Genomic DNA, 23,680 nt, shown 5'->3' with positions numbered 1-23,680 from the left:
TGGTTCCCCAACATTCCGCACTGTCCTGGTTCCGTTCCCTTGCCCCCAACTGTCATAATGATTCCAACTAACTGACCTACGCACCGCCTTAAGGTGTGGGGCTGATTGAATAAAACTTCTACTTCTTTACTTCACCTTGATTCTGACTTTCATTGCAACAGTGGCGACGAGGACCTCAGCCCCTCACCGCGAACCCACTGCCTTCAAATCTGAATGCGGAAGCAACCTTTTCTAAAGGCACGGTGCTGCATCTGAGTCGGAGAAGAATTGGCTCCGTATTCCGGCAAGTCGACCTTTGAGTGAGTCGAATGTGAAATGAGCCATCGACTTTTGAGTGATTCGAATGTGAAATGAGCCATGGATGCATAAGCAGATTAATTCGACCAGTGAATACCAATTTAAACTCGGGCGTCTTGTGAAACTGACAAAGTAAGACTCGAGATAAAGGGTAACTGGACTCTGTGCACGTTCATGTGGTGAGCCGTGAAGTACAGCGAGGAAACTTAGCAGCCTCCGTGAATCTCGGCAAGTTTAATTGAAGAGTGAATGTGAAGAGAAGATATCAAAGGAATAGAAAAAAAAAATGAAATGAGCCATCGACTTTTGAGTGAGTCGAATGTGAGATGAGCCATGGATGCATAAGCAGATTAATTCGACCAGTGAATGCCAATTTAAACTCGAGCGTCTTGTGAAACTGACAAAGTAAGACTCGAGATAAAGAGTAACTGGACTCTGTGCACGTTCATGTGGTGAGCCGTGAAGTACAGCGAGGAAACTTAGCAGCCTCCGTGAATCTCGGCAAGTTTAATTGAAGAGTGAAAGGTTAAGTGAACCTTGGACTTTCAAAAGATTAATTGTGACCGGTGAATACTAATGAAAATTTGGGCGTTTTTGTGAAGAGAAGATATTAAAGGAAAGAAAAAAAAACGAAAGACCCGAAGTAGGTGAACACAGGAATCTGAGTAAGTCCATGAAGTGAGCCTTGGTAGCCGGGTGGTGGAGAAGTGAGCGTAGCAGGGAATTATACTGAAATAATTTCTGTAACCGCGTTTAATGATGTTTAAGCTGCGCGTTAGCGTGTGAAGAGGGACCCTCCTCATATACAGCGCAAACCCAAGGCACAGAATCACCAGATGAGTACATAAGCATTGAAAGGATTTTAATGCGTAGAGTTCTCCACAGTGTCAGAGATTAGTGCTAGGCATGACTAATTAGCCGTGTCTTAAGTGATAGTGAAGTGCAATTAGAGCGGCGTAAACCTTGGTTGTGTAACAGTCCGTATGAAAAAAAAGTGTGACTCTCCTCAGCGCGAGGCGAAGAGACCCATCTGCACCATTGAGCGTCAGCTGTCCTTCTGGCCCTTTTCTGTACAATTCAACGTGATGATTAGCTTACCTTGAAGTCATATATTCGAGAACTTGAAAGTGTATGCGGCTGACAGACCCCAGCGGCGCTCGGCGATCGTAGAGTTTTCCTCAACACTTTGGGCGCGAAGGGGAGAACGACGCACTTCACGCAGCAGCGCCACCTTGCCGTCTAAGGCCGCAACTGCATCCACACACATATTCCGAGAAATAATGAAAGCGAGTGGTACTGCACATAAGTGAATAAGAACAGTACCCCTTGGTGGAATTTACTAGCAACTCGTCAAGAAAAAGTGTTTAGAAATAAAATGTACGTCATACACTAAATGGGCAGATAAATGGAAACGTAAGGAAATAGGTATGCCCAGTTAAGTGACAAAGTCTTAACACCCACCTCTCAATAAAATCCATTAAAATATAAACCTAATGAGCTACGTGAGATGAATCCGAACTGAACTTCAAGTGTGAAGAAGATCAACTAAACTAAGCGCATCATCCACAACAATACAGGAAGAAACCACGGTACGGTCAACACATAAAGGGAAATTATACAAGTCGAATTTGTTTGCAGCAGCAACATGGATAAAAACATAATGTGCATCTTACCCCCACCAGGAAAAGAAGCCAAGAAGGGAGCGAACAGTAATGTATTTGAGGAGGTGAAGGATGACTTAAGTGAACATTACAAACAAAAACTGTTTGCCAACGCACAGGGTGACAAAATTCACTGGGAAAATGGTGATTGCAAAAATGAATTTAACATGAGTGAAACCAAACCTGAGAGTACCATAGACATAAGTGGAGTTGGGATTGACGTTATCGCTGATTCAGGTTCGAACTGTACATTGATAAACATAGGTATATGGAAGAGTAAATTGGTTGTGACACTAGGGAATGAATTGGAGGAAGCTGAAACGTCCCCGAAAACATACACAGGAGAAAACATTAACCTAACGGGGTGTAGAGAAGCAAAATTGAGCTATATGAAGAGAAGCACATGGAGTATGGTTTATATTTCAGAAGAAGGACCCTCGGTACTGGGGTGGGAAGAACAGAAGAAATGTAACATAATGATAGATCCCAACCGTACTGAACCTTTGAATAGGCTGGCACAAAACAACAACAAACTCAGTACAAGCTCCAAGATGTTGAGTGAGAGGAAGCCATCGTCCACGACCAAAAGTGGATGGACAAAGGCTGCATGGAGTAAAGAATGGAAAAATGAAGCAGCCATTGACAAATTCAAAATAAAACAAAATGCATTCATGAGTTATGATGTTGAAGACAATATTAGTGAAGAAGTTCTGGTAGATAAAAGTGAACCGGCCTATGAAGGAACATGTATGGTATCTCTGTCCACGGTGCCAGTGGAGGACTTTTGTAAATCTACCTGCCACAAAGATGAGGAAGTGTGGCACTCTACTGCACTGATTAAGTCAAAACCCATCACAAGAAAGAATGATGCTGACGACGGTGACCAAGAAGAAAATGATGGTCAGTGTCTGGTGGAGTCTAGGTGTAACATGCAAGGAGAGTACTATGACTGGTTATATAATGGAGAGCCAGAGAATGAAAGTAAAGAGGCACACAAACACGTACTATGTCCTCACCCCAAAGCTCAGTTAAGGAAAAACAAGAGGCTTGTGGAACGCTGGAGAGAATGTAAGTTAAGAGACACAGAGGACACAACCACATTCTCTAGTGGAACTCACTTGATGAAATTGGAAGGAGGGCAGGTCTTTGCGGATGCATGTATTGAAGGAATGAGAGTTGTTGGAAAAGAAAGTACAAGTGACACTGGTACAGAGTACAACAAGAGAATTGACGTCAGACCTATCCCCGAGGGTGACAACGTGAGGGATACCTGTTGTATGAGTAAGCGTAGGCGTAGGCGCAGTACATTATGGTCCTGGAAATATCCCAAGAAAAAGGATTCTAAAGCCGTGGTCACTCACCTGGGTGGAGAAGTCAGTACAAGTAATAGCAGACAGGAGCACAATACCAAAAGGGAGTGCCATGGCGGAGAGAACGATGAGGAATCAGAGAAAGGGAACAAGAAGGCACTCAAACCAGTACTATGCCCACACCATGTGGTAAACATAGGAAGTGACTAGATGCATACTGGTCTTGCGGGCCAGCATAAGATCTGTGGACCAAAAGACCCAGCGAGCCCTTACGGAAGCTCACCATTCACGTTAGGGATTTAACTGAACTGTGTGTGGGCCTGCACGAAACATTGGCAAGTTAAACGATGTAGTGTCTGACGATGAGGAAATGGTCACACTCAAACACCTACAATGTTCCCACCCTGAAGGTTCTATGCAAAGATATGTGAGTTGAGGATGATAGAACCTAGTTGGACACTGTCCCACATTCAGAAACATGAGTTCACACTATCTCCCACCTGCCACTGACTCAGCTGACTGTCAATCACTCAGACCAGCCTCTGGGGGTCACTCCACGCACTCCGATTACCAAACGGAGCTGTACGGTAACTCCCACTCTGTCTCTGAAGCCTAGTTTGGCGGTCACTGCTTCAGCGGTAGGTTTGGCAGAACCTACATGGAATCCCATTCTGACACAGAGAGTGTTCCTTATGCCCTTGTTGCCAAGGGAACATCAGGGAGAGCCGTCCACAATTCCAAATGTTATTAAGGCCTTTGTTGTGACTAAGGTTGACCAGTTTATATATCGCCAAAGTTTTCCCTTTGCAGAGTATTCCTCATGCCCTTGTTTCCAAGGGAACATCAGGGAGAACCACCCACAATTCCAAATGTTATTAAGACCGTGTTTGTGACTAATGTTTACTAGTTCACTTATCACCAAAGTTCTCTTTGCCACACGTTGGGCCTACCTGTCAAAACCCTCAAGAGAGGAAGATGTGTTGTAACCTAGTTCTGGTTTCCCCCTGCAACCTTAGGCAAGTGGTGCCTACCAGCTCTCCTGCGCGAGAGCATCCATTGTCCCCTGCCCTCCTGATTGGTTCCCCAACATTCCGCACTGTCCTGGTTCCGTTCCCTTGCCCCCAACTGTCATAATGATTCCAACTAACTGACCTACGCACCGCCTTAAGGTGTGGGGCTGATTGAATAAAACTTCTACTTCTTTACTTCACCTTGATTCTGACTTTCATTGCAACAGTGCTAATCCCTAAACAAATCACGCTAAAGTTCCCACACTTTCTTGGCTTGTTTTACCACACAGCGACACAGTTCTTGACTGGGATAGTGACTTTAAGACAAATGTATCCCAGAGTTCCGTGTGCTATAAAACCCCAAAATGGTAGAACTGATTCTCACTGAGATTTGATTGTCTACTTCTCCAAATCATGCCCTCATGTTGCACCTTCCTGTCTGTGGAGTCCATAATTGTGAACTGGACGGTTTGCCATTGGCAAAAAGCATAATACATGTGGTTTCTACATATATTCAAAGGCACAACTGTTTTTCAGAGAAAGCAGTTTAATGTATAGGTGAGATCAAAGACAGAGCTGAAGAATCGGTTTCGTCTCCCATTATGCGTGATACAGATATATATTTTTTTGTTTTCTTAGAATCAGACGTCTCACAGTTTCAAGCTGTGATTTCAAAATAATTTTAAATTCCAGTGGAAGAATTAAATTAATGTTACAGGGTGCAGCGATTTTTTTCTGGGCTGTGATGTATTATAGTATTGCACACCTTTTCAAATTTAGCAGTGAGAGACATTGGCAAAATCAGAAGATCTACACATGAACAACAGATTTCTACAGTTGAAGATCTTGACAAAGCCAAAAAAATTAAATTATCTGAGGACCAATGCCCTTCTTATCATACTTTCATAATGAGGTACTGCAAGGCATGGTTGTTGGGATTTTATGTGAGAGAACATTCAATGCCTAATTTCTTTTCAATTTAACTGTAAATTAATTAAGAAATGTATTTTTATCTCATGTACTTTCCCTGTTTGAGCTTCACTGAAAACAGCTTGTCTCTGGGCAATCTGCTTAATTAACCCATATTCTGGCATTCATAATTGAATTTGATTGCATATGATTGTTATCAAATCATTCGCTGCCAAAAGCTATCTAATGTTTCTGTTTCAATCAGTGGCATTCATCAGTGAGTGCCTGTATGGTGCAAAGAGCAACAACTATTGCAAATTTTGATTTCTCATATTTATTTAAAATGTGAGATAAGTTCCTAAATCCAGCCATGCTTCCTTCCCATCTGTTCTGAAACTTTTCTGGAGCTGAGTTAATTCACTATTTTAACCTACTTCTTGCACGTTAGAGGGTGTGATTTATACTGTGGTTAAGTCGTTGTCTAGCCTATGCTAGGGGAAACTTATATTTGTAAGTTAGTTTGACATTCAGTGTTTTTGAATCTTTGGGCCCCATGCATCAACCGAAAACCCAGTCGCAAACGGGCAAATTCGTAGAATCTGCCCCTTTGCGACCGTTTTTTTTGCATTTGGGATGCATCATCCCAAATGCAAAAATCACAATTTAAGTAAGTACTTTAATTGCGATTGCATTTAGGCAAAATGTGATTCCCTAATTGCAATGCATGATGCAATCGCAAATATCGATTTCACTATTAGGAATCGCAAATTGCCATCAATTTGTACTTGATAGTAATTGGCAAAATCTTTGAAAAATGCACTAAAGTGCATTTGTCAAAGTTCCATGTTACACACACACATGCCCTTGGGGCATGTTTGTGCGCAACATCTGCACACATGCATATTTCAGGTGTGCAATAGGGTGTCCTTTTGATACACTTGCACCCTTGAAATTGCATGGCCAATTTGCAAGCACCTATTGGGTACTCTCGAATTGCGCTTGCAATGCCCATTCATTTCTTTAGGCCGGTAGGCCCATAGGGATGAATGGGAAGACATTCCTTGATTGCGACTCGCAATTTGTGAGTCATAATTAAGGAATGTGTAGGAATTGCTATTTGTTTTTCGATTCCTACATGCATAGGCTTTTGCGATTCCATAATTGTGATTCCTTAATTTTCACAATTAAGGAATCGCAAAAGCCTACCTTGATGCATGTGCCCCTTTGTTTTTACAATGCTGCCGAAGGGCAACTAGAAGACGAGCTGAGTTAATTATCAGAAAACTACGATAAGAGATAGGGAGAAAAGTCCAAGTGAGCTTCATTTTGTGTCCAATCAAAAATCCTTTTCATTACACGCAGCATAAAGTAAGCTAAACGTACACCCACACTATACACTAAATCGCAATCTACAAAAACCCTGTTGGGATTATACACGCAGTAGAAGCTTGATCGCCGCATGTAAAATAAGCTGCCACATGTGCGAAATATTCTGTGTACTGTCAAGGTTTAAATGTGGGTTTGGACAGGTGGAGGGACCCAAACATTGGAAATATCCCTTCCAGAAGTGGCAATGGCTAAGTGTTAGAACTGGCTATTTCTGGTAGGCTAAGGCTGAAGCCAAAGCCTGGCAGAAACCACCATTCTAGTCAGGGCAAGGAAGTCACACGCCAAGATAACCCCTGCTCACCCCCTTGGTAGCTTGGCACAAGCAGTAAGGCTAAACTCGGAGGCAATGTGTAAAGCATTTGCGTCAGCGCACAACAGCAACAACATACTAGACACACTACAAAAGGAACTACACACAAGGTTATTATAAAATACTTTTGTATTGTCAAAACACATATCAGATAAAAATCACACATATACATTGTGCCAACTGGCACGGGCAACATTCATAAGGGATTATTTACAAGACAGGGCCACATGGGCCACTGTCAGAATCAGATATAGTACTTTTAGAATAAGAAATACTAAACATAAAATGGTAATCACAAAGATCACAACCAGTATCCACTGGTAACAGGAACCAGGACCTTACTAGGACCACCTGTACTAAAAAGGACAACCACCTAAGAATAAAATACATTTAGGGGTATACCAGAACACATTACCCATGATGCATGAAACACATTCAGAGGAGTAATAAAGAGAAACACATGATGCCTAAAACATTCAGAGGTGTTAAGAATAAAGCACATGATGCAATAAAATACATTCAGGGGTGCAGCGCAAGAAGACACATGATGCCTAAAACATTCAGAGGTGCAGCGCATGGAAAGAAAGACACATGATGTCTAAAACATTCAGAGGTGCCAGAACACAATAGCGCAAAAACACACAGTAGGCAATTACTATTAAAAACATATAAATCACATTGCGCATAACTTACATAAGCCACCACCTGTGGCAGTCCCTAGTCCAACTGGCCTTGTTGGGGCTCAGACGCCCTGAGTCTCAATGTCAGGGGGCGCTGCCATGCAGCGCCAGTCCAATAACAAGCCTAAACGTAGCAGGTGCCCACTACTTGCTGGGCACCTGGAATCATCCCAAAACCTAAACGGTGCAGCTGCCCACTAATTGCTGGGCAGCTGGGGAATCATGGGCGCAAACTGCACCCACTGTGGGAGCCACGCAGGCTCTACATCGCACATGTCCCCAAACGTTGGAGCTCTCAGGCTCTAAAAACAAGGGTGCCCTCATGAGCCTCACCGGACTCTAACCCTAACACTCGGAGGCAGGAGGGGCCGGGCACGGGCAATGTGCCCCGACGCCCCCTCTATCTAATATGGCCCTCTCTGGAGCCAAACAGGCTCTTAAACAAAATAGGGCCCCTCTGAGCCTCTCTGGGCTCACGCACGTTGGGGCGACCCACTGCCAACCGGGGCCACCCTTGAAGCCTTCATGGCTTCATACTGCCAAAGAGCGCGGGCTCACGCTACTGGGGGGGGGCAGACACCGACAATGTGTCCCGGCGCCCCTCCCCTTTGTCTGCCCCACTCACCGGGCTGCTCCCTTTGCTCTCGCCGGTCTTCGGTGCGGCGGGGGTGGGCTCGGCAGCATCGGAGGAGCTCCTGCTCCTCGCAGACTCTCTTTGCTTTGTCCGGTCCACCGTCTCGGGACCGGGACTCAGGGTGGAGCCAGCAAGGCTCCCGGCGGCAGTCTCTTCTCTCTGCGGCGGGGGCAGGCACCGGCAATGTGCCTCGCGCCCCCTCCGTGACCGCTCCGCTCCTTCAGGGCTCCCTCAGCAATGGGAGCCCTGCACCGGCGACACCAGCCGCCATCTCCCGGGCGCCTTCTTCCTGCGGCATCCTCCTCACCCAGCAGCTTCTCTCCTTCTCTCTGCTGCGGGGGCGGGACTTCCGGCCATCTGCGCTGGGATTGGCCGGCCGGCCAACCACTTCCGGGTCGCTGCGGGCAGCGCAGCGGCCCTTCTCCTTAGGCAGGCAGGCGGGGGCTGAGTTAACCGAGGAGTGGGCTCCCTCGAGTTAAAATATAAAATAAAGACGCGAGGTGGGCACTCACAAAAATAAGTAAATAACCGGGCATAAAGCAGTTTGGCACCTGCAAAACCTCACGCAAAATGCGTGATAGCGACACGCTCGCTACGGGTGCAAAATAAAGCGCTCTCAAGCGCTAAGGGTCAAGAATAAAGCACTTCCATCGCGCTGGGGGCACTGGCAGCAGCCACAGGCCCCTAGAAAGGACCCCTATAACAAGAAGGGTCCACAGAAGATCCTTAGGGGATGCAGCAAGTCCTGGGGGGACAGGAAGAAGGTCCAAAGGGATCCCAGGGCAAAGAAAAGTCCCCCCATCAGCCCAGCAAGGCAGAGGGGTCCCCCAGAAGTCCAGGAAAGTCCATCAGAGGTCCAGGGGCTGGGCAGGGCCCAGGGATTCCCCTGGCAGATTCAAGTTAGAAACAAGAACATTTTGGAAGGGGACACAGCCCCTTCTTATACAGTGAAAAGTCTTTGAAGTCTTTTGAAGTCCTTTGAAGCAGGCAGTGTGAGAACCAGCTAGAACTGGTTATAGGGAAGTCCCTTCAGTATCAGGGACAGAGGTGACAGTCGCCCAGCGGGAGGTGGAGCCAGATTTGTAGTCAGGCAGGCACAGCCCTTCACTATCAGGTGCCATCTCCTCCCACTTCCCTGGCAGAAGATGCTGCCTTTCATCCATGGGCTGACTTCAGACAACCTCCTGGGCTCTCCAGCCCCTGTCATCCTCAAACCAGACAGTTAATCCACAAGCAGGCCCAGGCACTCTGGGCCAGGCTCACCAGCCAATTACACGCCAGCAACAACTTACACAAATATGCCAACTTCCAAAAGTAGTACTTCTAGACTAGACACAGTCATGCCGTATATATCATTTTGCAGCATTCATTCTCACGAGTTCGTACATACCAAACTCGCCCCTGCACTCCCCACACATCAGGAACTACCATGGGCATACATATTCCCCATTCATTCCTATGGGAGGGCAGGTCACTCACCATACATACACAGAGAGCTCCAGCACTTTACACTGTACCACAGTGAAAAAGTGCGCCGAGGCCTAAAATGACCAACACCAGGTTCCAGAAACAGGCTAGGAAAAATAAAAAAGTCTAGGGGTGAACCTGCCTAAAGGGCCGGGTCCAACACTAAGGGAACAACAAGTTTGGGCACAGAGTCATGTATATTCACTGATATACCAACACAAGTGTAAGTCAGTTCCATTCCACTCCACTGAAGTGACACATACTAGTATTCAAATATTACTAAAGGAAAACCAGACATATAGTTACACACAGCCAGCCTTGAAGTAATTCGCACACAACACACCGTCTTCTCAACTGAATTGCAAGGAATCACATAGAATCCAAAGGAGGCCAACGGAAAAAAGAAATTAAAAGCTTAATGATATTACACATGGTCAAAGTTAGCACAATAGGGTGTAGGAAATTAGAGATAGGGATGAAGATGTTTATAGCCTATTCATGAGAAATATACGTTTCAGCAGCACAGACAAGCACACATATATCGATAAGCACAGAAATATACACCATAATGCACTAAAACCAATAAAGCATAAACAGAAAGTTCAGAAAAAACATTTTGCAACACACGCACACACACTTGACAATCCAAGAGGAGGGTTTGTTGACAACACCATCACCATCACCACACCCCTTCACCGCAGCATCCTATTAACCCATCAAACAACAACATAGAGGTCAGCATTGCAGGTAAAACTACACACCGGCACAAGACCATTTCCACAATGCTGGTGTAAATGTTTTGTTCTCTGCCCCTCATCTAAAGGAACCACAGAGAGAGCATATACAGGAAGAGGGTCATTTTTGGTATCTTTTAACTGCCTACAGGAGGTTATTTGTGTAGGGAGACCTTTCATTCCTACTTCTTGCTTCTTTGCATACGTGCAGTGGTGCTGGTACATTCAAGGTGTGAACCCTGCTGTGCTTTTGTTTTTTTTGCACTCTTGTTTACATAAAATGCATTCTTCGTTCAAATAGAATGCATTTCTCACAAAGTAAAGCAACAAATGCCAGTTTTTGCATTTCACTACTTTTTGACATTTTTGCATATTTTTAGGGACATTTTGCATCATTACACAAAAGCAAATTACTTGAATTATACTCGCCTCTAACCTTTTCAGCTACCTGACTTCATTGAACTGATATTTTCTGGTTGTCTGTCAGTGTAGTGTGCTTGCTAGGTTTTAAAATCCGGTTTGACATCTGTTGCTTCAATACGGCTCAGCACATTTAAACATTCTTGTGGGATTTGGTTCTGGATAAAGGGGTGTCCTGCTTTATTTTTCTGAGGTGGAGTACTTCTCTTCAGTCTCAGTTATGAATAATGATTATTTGACTTTCAGGCAGGCAGAAGAAACCTTGGAAAATATGCAATACTGAGCCCAAGTGAGAAAATCTTCTTCTTCAACTATGTCAATCAGAAATAAACACAGATGACTTTGCTTGACTAGCAGAGGCCTAATTAGCATACGCCAACAAAATGCACTATAACAGGTCATAATTAAATTGTTTAAATAACATGAGATAACCATACATATGTAAATTTGAGTGCAAATCCATGTTAGCATGATGTTCAGATCTCAAAGTCTACCCTATCAAGTAAGGCCACCGGCTGCAGCCTCCTTGTAGATATATTAGGTCTTCTACATCCCCTCTCTGAAGAGAGCAGCAGCGGTCCATGATCTGAAAGGATGCATGAGAGCACTCTCACCGTTCACATGTTTATTCATTGTATTCCAGGATTGACCACATATTCCACCCAATGCATGCACATACTAGGGTCACTAGCAGTAAATACCTTCATTTACTGCTAATGACCCAAGTTTGTATTTTTTAGATTTGGTGGGGCGCACAAAAACAAAGTCCAAAACGAATATAGTTTGTATGCAAAATATTTCTTCTTTATTTGTTAAAATTTATAGAAAAGTTAATTGTTGTAATCACAAAAAGGATCAGCCAACGCGTTTCTCTCCCATGCAGGGAGCTTCCTCAGGGCACTGTATAGGCAGGAATAAATTCCAAGAGTAGATAGTCTTTCGATGTATATGCAGTGATGGGGAAACCAATCAGTATTCACTTCACTTCAAGATTCCTTTCAATACCCAGGATTCACGTGTCAATAAGGCGACTGCCTGGTATTTCAATATTCGGATTCTAAGGCTTGATCAACTTAGGACAAAGATACACGTAATTGCGCAGTGAACCTCGTACTGTTGGTGGACAAAGTATAGCCAATAGTGTGTTGCATCACCAAGTCCCCTTTCAGCTCGAAGGAAATGTATACGTTCCTCAAATAGAACACAAGCGTTGTCCCTGAATCCAGACAGTTTGCTCACGAGCTGTGCGGTCCGGCGTGGATTATCCCAAAAAGGTGACCCAAGTTTGTACATGCATTATGTGGAATATGTGGTCAAACCTGGAATACAATTTTTTTTTTTGTTTGCAGAGTTTGATATAGCGCGAACTAGACCCGAACCGAATCGGGTATCAGAGCGCTTTACATAGCATCAGTTACGTTACATGAGGACACACATTAATTTTAGGCACGGGGAGATTAAGTGATTTGCCCAGAATCACAGGAGGTGATTCAAGAATACATGATATAATATATTGGACCCCTTCTTCTTCAGTTATATGTGTTTCCTGCAGACAGGCAATGCCCCCCCCTGCTGTCACAAATAACTACTTACCTTATAATGTTTGGTTGGGTTGCAATACCTCTTATATTCTAGGACATGACTTTACATCTATGGCCAAGTTACAACCCTGTAATTGGTAAAACATAGAAGACAAAAGGTTACTTCTTCCTACGGTCCCGTCTTTCAGCATAGTCTTAATGGGAACACTTCAAGTATAGTTTTTGCAACCTAATATTTAACTCCTTGTATGCCCCTTTTGGATAGCATTACATGCACTATCCATCTCAAAAAAGGATAAAAATATTAAGCATCTGTTCCGGACAATATGTGCCATTATCAGTGTCCAAACAGCAGCCCCACGCATTTCCAAGTTACTCAGAAACCACTCTTGTGCTCTTGAGTGCATTGGAAGGTGGGATGGCCTGGCGATCGCTATGGGATGGAGACTGCCCACATGCATTTGGTGGCTCCACCCACTATATTGCACTCTGACCACTTGGGAAGCGGTTGGAACCAAACATTTTACTATGTGGCTTGTGCTGCGGCCCAGAAAAGGAAGGAGGAAAAGTAAAATGAATGTCTACAGTCAGTCAGTCAGTCAGTCAGTCAGTCAAAAATACTTTATTCGGTTCATAGCAAAAACCATAAAAGTATACTACATAATAGAGAGAAGTCAAGACCACTTTAAAAATATGACAAAACAAATGTGCAAATTTTTGCAAGCCATATGATACAATACATATAAAAACATACATTATAAAATTTACTGACACGTAAGACAATTTAAAAAAAGAAGGAGAGCGCTCAGTCATAATTCATAGGTTTCCTGATGTGAACGAACATTATAGCCAGTTAATCTTCCTACAAACATCCATGCACCGTGTGCCAGGCATCATGTGGTGCCTGGCGCACAGTGCATGGATGTTTGAGGAGGCACCACAAGTGCCCCCTGGCACTGAAGCAAAGGCCCTGCTAGTGGCCCCTAAAGTCCCTTTCCATCTGCTTTTACATGGCAGTAGTGCTACCATGTAAAAGGCAGAGGGAAAGGGACATCCTAATCCCTACAGCCATGCCTCCGCAAGAACCGCCTCCACTGTAGGGATTAAGCTATGTCCGTTGCCCCGATGGGCTCCTTGAGCCTGTTTGAGGCAGCGGTCTTTTCCCCTTCCCAAATTGCTCCGGCCGTAGGTATCTTAATCCGGCGATTGGACCGACGATTCACTGGATGTCGGGCGCAACAGAACCTGAGTGCGGGCATGGCCAAGGGAAGCAGGAGCCTCACAACCACACCAGGGAGACAAGTAGCGAGACACAGAGAGCCTTGCGTTCTTCACAACGAATACCTGCAGAGGGATTCCAACATGGTGGTGGTGCTCTGCCCCTCTTTCCGGCTAAGGAGCCAACCGGGGGTGTTGTGCTGCTTGCAGTCCCTGCTGCATTGCTGAGTTCCGTTTCTTCTGCATTGCTGAGTTCCACCAGAGGCATTGGGCTTGCTTCCAGCCTCGCGACAGGGCAGAGTCAGGTACTGGCTGGTGGCCCCTTCATGTTTCTTTTCTGTGAGGTCCAGACAGGAGGTCCAATCACTCACGCCAGCAGCTGCGCACCCGGACGGTATGCTCAGGGTGAAGTCACACCAACCTGTTAACTACAGGGTGTGGATTCTCGTAGCTTCCTTCCTCACAGTTCATACCGTACTGCACCTGTTTGATTTGTGCCCCTTGCCTGCTCCGCAGAAAGTGGTAGAGCATTTCCTGGTGGCACGGGCAGCCTGAAAGCAAGCTTCCCTGAGAGGTAATTTTATGAAATGTTCATACAGCATTACCTATTTGGCAGCATTTCCTGTCGGTACGGGCAGCCTGAAAGCAAGCTTCCCTGAGAGTTCATTTTATGTAATGTTCGTATGGCATTGCCTAGTTGGCAATATAATGGTGAACAATGTGATTGGGGCCCAATGTGCTTTACATGTGATACACAGTAATGGTGGTTAATGGGCTTTGCCTATACTGCAAATGGTTTTATGATCTACTTATTCTTATGGCAATTGCCTAATAGGCAAAGTGACTTATGATCCATGCCTTTTTATGACAAGTGCCTAGTGGTGCAGTGATGTATATGATTGTGGTCAATGTGTTTTATGCAAAATACGAATTATATTTTATAACCTTGTGTGGAGTCACTTTTGGAGTGTGCCTAGTGTTTCAATGGTGTGTGTGTGTTAGAAATGGTCTTTGCAAAATTGTTTGAGCTCATCCTTATTGCCAGAATATAGATCCTCAATACGAAATGTATTTATTTATTTAAAGTTTTGTATAGCGCAAACATGACCCCGGAGGGTATCAGAGCGCTTTACATGGGTGTAGATAGACAAAAGAGAATAGGAAGGAGAGAGAAATCATGGAAACAGTTAGACGATACACAATTGGAGCAAGCAGAGATTGGTCGGGAAAGGAAGCAGGAGGCTGATAGTGAAAAAGGAGGGCAATATACATAAAGAGCCAATCAGACATAAAGTTAAAATAAACAATCACTTAGAGGCAATATGAGCCCAGCAGCAAGTTCAGCTCAGCACATAGATCATTAGAGCAGATTGTTCAAAAGTAGCTTTTTGACTTCCCTTTTGAAGGCAAGAGTAGAGGGAATTAGTCTTGTATCCACTGGGAGGGAGTTCCAGATTCTCAGGGCGATGCCAGAGAATGAACATTTGGAGGTTTTCAGCTTCTTGAATTTCTTGGGCTTGAGCAGCAGAGTGCCAGTACTCCTTGTGGATCTAGATCCACCCAAAAGTTCCAGTTTGGTAGATATGGATATGGTTGTTGAAATGTAATGCTCTATGATTCATACCAGCGATCTTAAGTTGTATCCTGGCTTCAAAGGGAAGCCAATTGAGTGATTTGAGGTCCGGTGAGATGTGATTGGTCTTCTTAGAGCCTGTAATAAGTCTAGTTCCAGCATTTAGAGATGCTCTGATGGGTGCTAAGCTGAGTTTAGGCAGACCGCAAAGAGTTGCATTGCCGTATTCTAGTCTGGAAATGACAAGTGCTTGCACTGCTGATTTAAAGTCATCCTGGGGATAATAGGGTTTGAGTTTCCTTAGGATGCAGAGTTGAAAGTTCGCTCCTTTGGTTGATGATCTGATATGATCTTGCATGTTTAAGTTTTTGTCTAGCACTGTTGTAAATGAATCTCGGACCCTAGTATAAATTTCCCGATTCATGCCCTTATATAGGTATACTTTATCATTTCCTTATATAGGCATAGAAATCATTACCATATTTGGCCTAAACCATACAGCCCAAATATGGCATGGATACTTCCACTAAGCTCCAAGAATTAACAACGGTTTCTTGGAAAACCGGCCTTCAGCATCCCGGGACTTCCCCCTGCTTGAATATTAAGTTCTCCTAGAACTCCGGGCGTTTTCCAAGAAATAAGCCTTTGAGTGGCATTATTAAGTCCAAACATGCATCAAACTCTGCACCTTCAAAGTATAAATATGCCTTGATTTGCCCAAACAAACACACAGTGGTTTGAAGCAGATCGACTATCTACTTGCCCGACGCCCTGCAGCAGCAAGTGCCGAAGGAAGCCGACCCTCCAGCAGACGCACTGGAAGACTTTTTCATTTCTCCTGCCGAGAAATCCAGCTCCAGTGTTTCCAGGCTACCCTTGCGGGTATCTGGGAAATCGAGTCCCGAGAACGAGATACAAGACCTCCTTCATTGTAGAACAAAGGTACAGAGCTGATTAGACCTCTTAGAGAATTATTGGAATCAGATTCCTGGCAGAAAACTCCAAAAACTTAAGCTACTCCTCTTATACTTCCTCCCTCGTACTAGACATAGGTTAGGTACACCGGGGTAGGCGTAATTAGAAGCACCAGTTGAGTATTTTAGTCAAATCAAATCAAATCATCTTTATTCGGTTTCCGTTATTTTTGAAAGCCATAAAAGTACATAAAAACACAGTAAAAATTTTTAAAAAACATGTTTTTATCAGTCCTTCTTGTTTCGGAAAGACTATTCAGTCACTGTTCAGAGGTTCGTTCGGTGCCTGACACACAATTTGAGGAACTGTGCAATAGATTTTGCCATCAGGTCGTTTTCCAAAAACTGTAAGGCCAGATAGGCCGGGCGGCATTTACGGATCTTTAAGACCTTTAGGAGTGGTATTATCCACCGCCTACGTAGTGGTATATAGAATTTGCAAAAAAAGAGAACATGAATTGTGGACTGTGAAGACATTGAGTCGCAAGGACACACGGGAAAATTATGTGACCAGTCGTTTTGGTTAGGAAATGAAACCATATGGTGATATATATTAAACCTAAAACGGGTAAGCAGGTATCTTTCATATTGACTTAGATTGTACTGTAAAATATGGTTGAATAGTGGGGACAAACTGTATTAATAGACATTGCTGGACTGATGACTTCCCTATTTCGCTCAGCAGCCGCATTTGAGATAGGTGCGACAGACAAAGCGTTTTTAGTTCTTTTTTTGATATGTCTATTACCGATGAGGGATCATCAAAAAATCTTGCATATCCAATGTCTGTGAGGAATGTTTTCACATAGACCAACCATCTTATCTTTCTCATGTTCTCAAGTTTCATACAATCTAGGGCTATTGTTCTTGTGAGCTGGCATTGGTCCGTTGCCCAGATTCTACGCCACAACATGATCGGTTGGATTTTAATAATGTCAGAAATGTAATCCAAACCAAGTTCAAGGTGGCACCCATATGTGGTTGTACTGTTTGGTACGGCCAGTAGAAATCTTAGGAAAGAATTTTCAACTTTTTGGAGCTGGTCTACATTTGCCCCTCCCCAGACCCCTGCTCCAAAGGTTGCTGTGCTGAGACATTTGGCGTTGTATATTTTTATCATCTCAGTCGGAGGTCTTTAGCCAAGCCGAAGGTAAAAAGCCTTTAGTGCGCCAACAGTTCTTATGAAGGCCAATTTGCGGGAGTTGATGGCTTCCTTCCATTTAAATGCCTCGTCGATAATGATACCTAGGTAAGGATACGTGTCTGTTCTTTCGAGGGGTGAATTATCCACGTACATTTTCTTTGGTTTTTTCCCCTTTGTGCCAGCGTGCATCACGAATGTTTTTTTATGTTGACTTTTAGGCTCAGGCTGGACATAAAGGAGCAATAGTTGTTCAATACCCGTTGGAGCTGGACTGGGGTTCGGGCTAGGATTACCGCGTCGTCGGCGTATAATAATGCTGGAATCTGCCGACGATCGACTGCTGGAAGAACTTTTGCACCCTTTACCATTGTAGCCTCTAGCCCGTTGGTGTAGAGCATAAATAAGAAAGGGGCCAGCACACACCCTTGTCTGACCCCCTTCTGTATTGAAAAGCTATCAGTTAACTGGCCACCAGTCCCAAATCTCACCTTTCCCGTAGCTCCGGTATATAATTCGCGGACGAAATCAACTATTGGTGGGTCGATGCCCATTTGCAGCATTATTGACCATAGTTTTGAGTGTTCGACACAGTCGAACGCTGCTGTGAGGTCCACGTAAACCATGTGTAGAGAAGATCTTTTTGTGTCTACGTACTTTCCGGCCAATAATGTCAAGTTTAAAACCTGGTCCACCGTACTCAGTCCCATCCTGAACCCATATTGTAGGTCCGAAATTGCCCCTTGTTCTAACAACCACTCCTGGAGACGATCAAGAAGTATGCGCCCTGCCATTTTTCCGATCGAATCCAGGAGGGAAATGGGGCGGTAACAGGAGGGGCTGTCTCTGTTGCCCTTCTTAAAGATGGGGACCAGTATCGAGGTTGACCAGGAATCAGGGAGACCAATCTCCTTCGCCGCATTTAATACGTTGGTGAGCAGTGGGCACCAAAGGTCAGCCCAAATACGGCATAGATACTTCCACTAAGCTCCAAGAATTAACAACGTTTTCTTGGAAAAACCCGCCTTCAGCAGCCAGGGACGTCCCCTGCTTGAATATTAAGTTCTCCTAGAACTCCTGGGGGTTTTCCAAGAAATGAGCCTTAGAGTGACATTATTAAGTCCAAACATGCGTCACACTCGGCACCTTCAAAGTATAAATATGCCTTGATTTGCCTAAACAAACACACTGTGGTTTGGAGTAGATCAACTATCTACTTGCCCGACGCCCTGCAGCAGCAAGTGCCGAAGGAAGCCGACCCTCCAGCAGACGCACTACGAGACTCTGTCATTTCTCCTGCTGAGAAATCCAGCTGCAGTGTTTCCAGCCTACCCTTGCGGGTATCTGGGAAATTGAGTCCAGAGAACGAGATACAAGACCTCCTTCATTCTAGAACAAAGGTAGGGAGCTGATTAGACCTCTTAGATAATTATTGGAATCAGATACCTGGCAGAGAACTCCAAAAACTTAAGCTACTCCTCTTATAATTCCTCCCTCGTGCTAGACATAGGTTAGGTACACCGGGGTAGGCGTATATAGAAGCACCAGTTGAGTATTTTAGTCATCCTTTTATCACTGTATGTATTTTATGTTTTTTTATACATTTTATGCACTTTATGGCTCAGAAACCAAATCATGCTTTTACAGTACTACTTTATAATACTGTTCGTATTATATGCATTGTACTTCATAGTAAGCTTTACTATTGTAGCAGTTCATTTTCAATACTTCAGAAAGAAGACTGTTCAATAAATACCTTTTTATTGAAAACGCCCGTCTCTCTATTCCTCTTGCACCTCTGGTGAAACTAAGCATGCACGACTGAGTGAAATAGTTATCTACTGTTTCCGCGACTCTAGAGATTTGATTTTTTATTCTTGGGAAACAAAGTTGTCATGTTTTATGCGGTTGTCATGAACTAATCCCTTCTTGTTTATTCGAGAAAGTTTCTAGTGACCTCTGAGCTAGCTGGCACTCACAATTGAGTCTAATATAACCGGTAGAGACCTAGTAGATCTCAATCCTACGTCTAAGCTACAGGATATAATATTCCAATGCGCAGAGCCTATTGGGAATATAGGAACTACACTACATGGCGCCCAACATTTGGTAAGGCGATAATTTAATACTAGATACTAGAGTAACTCAGTTGTGCTTTTCACACAGACCCCTCTTTCCCGTAAAAACTTCAATAGGTGTCTGAAGAGGGTGAAAAGGGCATAATATCCGCCAAAACTTAGTAGGACGAGATTCCTATGTATTAGTTTTTGGTTTAGTCAACGTTGAAGGATACAGTGTTCCAAAGTATTGTGCACCTAATCTTTGTTTCCCTGAAACTTGTTCTGCAGAACTTTCAGTAAATAAAAATGTTGGAGAGTGACGACGAAAGGGAGAGAGCTAGAATAGCAGCTCAAGCAATCTTAGATGACACAGCTCTCCAACAAAATGACCCGGATGCTATAATCATCCTGGCAAATATAAGGAAAACCATAACTATAAAACTTATAGAAAATGGGGTATCATCGAGAGGTGGTAAAGTTATATTTGTGATAGAGGCACATGAATATCGGCAGACAAAGGTATTTTATTCATGGATTACTTTTCCACAAGCAAATCCAGTAACACAGGAGTTCCACCACTACAAAGCAGAGGAACCTCCAGCGGCATACGTTCCTTTCAAGGATGTTGAAATTCCACTAACTTACCAAGAGCATCAGCTCTGGTTTAATGGCGCCCTAAAACATCAAAATCACATTACCAGGCTCGGTCCACTAGGTAGACCAGGAACTACATGGCCGGTACAAGCCAGCTATACACCACATCCATGAAGAGATGTCAGATGTAGAACTCAGCTCAGCTAAAACAATTAACAAAAGCATATAGACAATTGGTTCAATTGACAATTAACAGTCCAACCTGCTACCAAAAATTAAAAGAAACAGACATTTCTGAGCAACTTTATGAGCTTGCCAAAATTACTGAAAAATCACATGAACAATTAGGTAGAGATAGTTTGGGTGGAAAACCATTGAAGCCCCAACTAACTGAAAAACCTGAGAAAACATTTATTAAGAATAATCTCACTACTCCAAAAAGAAGTGGGAGAGTAATAAACAAACTCTTCCTAGAGAAAAAAATTCTCAACCCAGAGGAAGATCTCCCCTACAGAGAGACAAGTCTCCCTAAAGGGAGCTCTCTGAAAAGAGATATAATCTTAGAAATAGGGATAATTTGAAAAAACCTGATAGATATCAAGATAATGATACACGTCCCTCTCGATCCATTCAGACTTCCTCGCAGAAATCGGGAAGAAGAGGACAGTCAGAACACAAGGAAGAACGCGTCAAGTCCAAAGACAAGGAACCCGTTCACCAAAGTAAAAAAGCTCAGTTTTCCAAAAAGAAGGTAGCAAGCATAAAAGTCAGACATGCCGAGGATCTTGAGGACACAACTCAAGAACGGGGAGTGGGCTCAGACAATGCTAGACAGCGCAGCAGAAGTAACAATAGTTCGCAAGATCCTGAAGGATCATCTGGAGACAGTGGACTTGAATGAATGCATTCAGGTTGAAACAGCAGACACCGGGGTTAGTGTACCCCATAAGTTATATGAAGTAACACTCCGGATGAATGGGGACATAACTAGAAAAATAAGAGCACTCTTTTGGTAGAAGCTCTCTAAGGGCTTAGCTGAACAAGACTGGCCACCGGAATTTGTCAGGGAGTGCCCACATGGTGAAGAGATAATTATGCCAGCCTTCTCCAATCACATTCCAATTCATAAAAAATATACATATGCCAGAAAATGGGCAGTAGCCCAAGCTCCAGCATTATATAAAAATCACGCACGATGGGATGAGGATTCTCCTCACCATAAAATCCAGTTAAAAAACCAGCCCACTGCACAAAGGCAGTACCCAGTTCTGCAAGAAGCTAAAAACCATGTCAGGGAGATTTTAAATCAACTTGAATACCAAGGGGTGATTGAAACATACACCTCGTCTATGAACAATCCTTTGTTTCCTGTATCCAAACCAGACAATTCATATTGTCTAGTATTGGATTACAGACACCTAAACTCTTGTTGCAAAACATTTGCAGTACAAAACTCACACAGTGCTGCACTGATGAATAACATTGTGCACAAAAAATATACAACATTAGATATTTCAAATGGATTTTTCTGTCAAAATATTGCACCAGAAAGCATGCATTTGAATGCTTTCTCAATATTGGGGACACAGCAACAATTTTGTTGTCTCCCCCAAGGATTCAAGAATAGCCGGGGGCTATTTTCAGCAGGAGTAATGGAGTTACTCCAAATGTACGATGATGAGGCATTCTCTTATGTCAATGACATCTATCTTACAGATGATGACTTGGACAAGCACTTGGAAAGAGTGAACACCATAAAACTTGGGTTCGCTTCTGAGAGGTATAAATAAAATTTTCAAAAATCAAGAATTGCCCACCTCAATGTCATATTCTTGGAATATGAGTTGTCAAGTGAAGGCAAAAGCCTAACAGCAAACTTTCTAGAGAAATGTGCGCTGCTCCAACCTCCAAAACGCGAAAAAACTTACAATCAATTCTAGGTTTCCTGAATTTTGGAAGAACTTACCTTCTGAATTACGCAGAGCGGGTTAAACCTCTCTACGAATGAATCAAACCAGATTTTAAACCAACACATTGGACTGACACACACAGAAATTTTGCGTTCAGTCCAAACAGACATGTTAGCAAAAACTAAACTAGACACACGCGAAAACGTGTGCACCCTTGTAATCCGAATCTTCCCAGGAAGATGCAGATTTACATACCTAACCTTTAATGAAGGAGAAATGGTACCAATAGCTTACAAATCACACTTGTACACACAAGCAGAAATGAAGTTCACTTCTACAGAGAAAATTCTGACAGCGGTTCAAACTGCTGTAGCAAAAGAGAGAGCTCTTGCGCAGGGTAAACGCATAATGATCGTTACACCTGTACCTGCCTTACAGGCAGTGACAAGAGCAAGCATTCCTAATTCGAAAGCTCTACCTCCGAGATGGATACAATGGGTTAACTCTCTTGCTGCAACAGACGTTCAATACTTTTTTGACCCTCGTCTAAGGACACAAGAATGTCTCCAATATGAACATGAATGTCCTCTGCCAACCGAAATTCTTCCTCTTGAACATTATGGCTGTATAATATATACAGATGGATCAGCACAGCCCGCAATTGGGGGTAAACAAGCCTATAGTTCTGCATGCACGATTGTTAAAGGTCGCTGGCACAAAGGCAAATTTAGACCTATGGTCACAAAAACTCAATCTCTCTGAGACTGTACAGCTCAGCGAGCTGAACTACAGGCTTTCAAGATGGCGCTTGAAAATACCGATCGCGAATTCCCCACACTTATAGTGTGCGATTAGTATTACTGCATCCAATCTTACAATGAGTATCTGCAGAACTGGGTTCTAAACGGATTCAAAGACGCTAAAGGTGGCACAATCAAGCATAAGTTGCTTTGGGAACAAGTAGTTCTTTTACAGAAAGAACTACAAAAGACTCACGTGATCCATACACTAAGTCATCAACGTGATGGCATTCACGTTGCAGGGAATTCATTGGCTGATCAAGCCGCGAAGGCAGCTGTGCAAACGGCTTCCGTAGCTGCTATCACCCGGTCAAAAAACAAAAATAGACAGAAAAATAATGCAAGCTGTCACTGCTTCAATCAAAGACGTTGGTAAGACACTCCCGAAATGCTTTCCAGTAAAATACTCATATATAACTGATGCAAACAATGTTCCTTTTTGCTCGAATCCCTGGAGTGGGGGATAGGGCAATACTAAACACGGAACACAGGTTAGGACTAATCAGTGCAGCACATGAAGGGCTTGCTTCTGCACACGCAGGTGTTTCCGCCACAGTATCATTATTAAAACAGAGATACTGGTGGCCACGCATGAGGAAACAAACTAGAGTCTATGTACTGGAATGTGAAATCTGCCAGAAAATGAAAGTCTGTACCGTGAAACGATTTGCACAAACGGCCCTACTGATTTCAGATAAACCACTAGCGTGTGTTTATCTGGACCACTGTGGTCCCTTATCACGGGATGGCAACTATAAATATATCATGGTCGCAGTGGATTCCTGCACGAGATTTTTTTGGTTATGGCTCCAGCGCTCGGCTGACGCCAGAACTGTTATAAAGGATTTGCGAGTCTTTATCGGCACATACGCAATAGGCACACTACATTCTGATCAGGATCCTGTGTTTAGCTCTCGAGCTTACAAGGAGGCCATGGTTAGTTTGGGCGTTACATTGTAGTATTCTACTCCCTTCCATCCCAATGGTAATGAGGTAGTGGAAAGAAAAAACGGTAACATAAAGCTATCCATAACAGCAAAGGTATTTG

Source organism: Lissotriton vulgaris, chromosome 11, assembly GCF_964263255.1.
Source record: "Lissotriton vulgaris chromosome 11, aLisVul1.2, whole genome shotgun sequence".
Lineage (NCBI taxonomy): Eukaryota > Metazoa > Chordata > Amphibia > Caudata > Salamandridae > Lissotriton > Lissotriton vulgaris.
Note: the sequence above shows the minus strand (reverse complement) of the source record.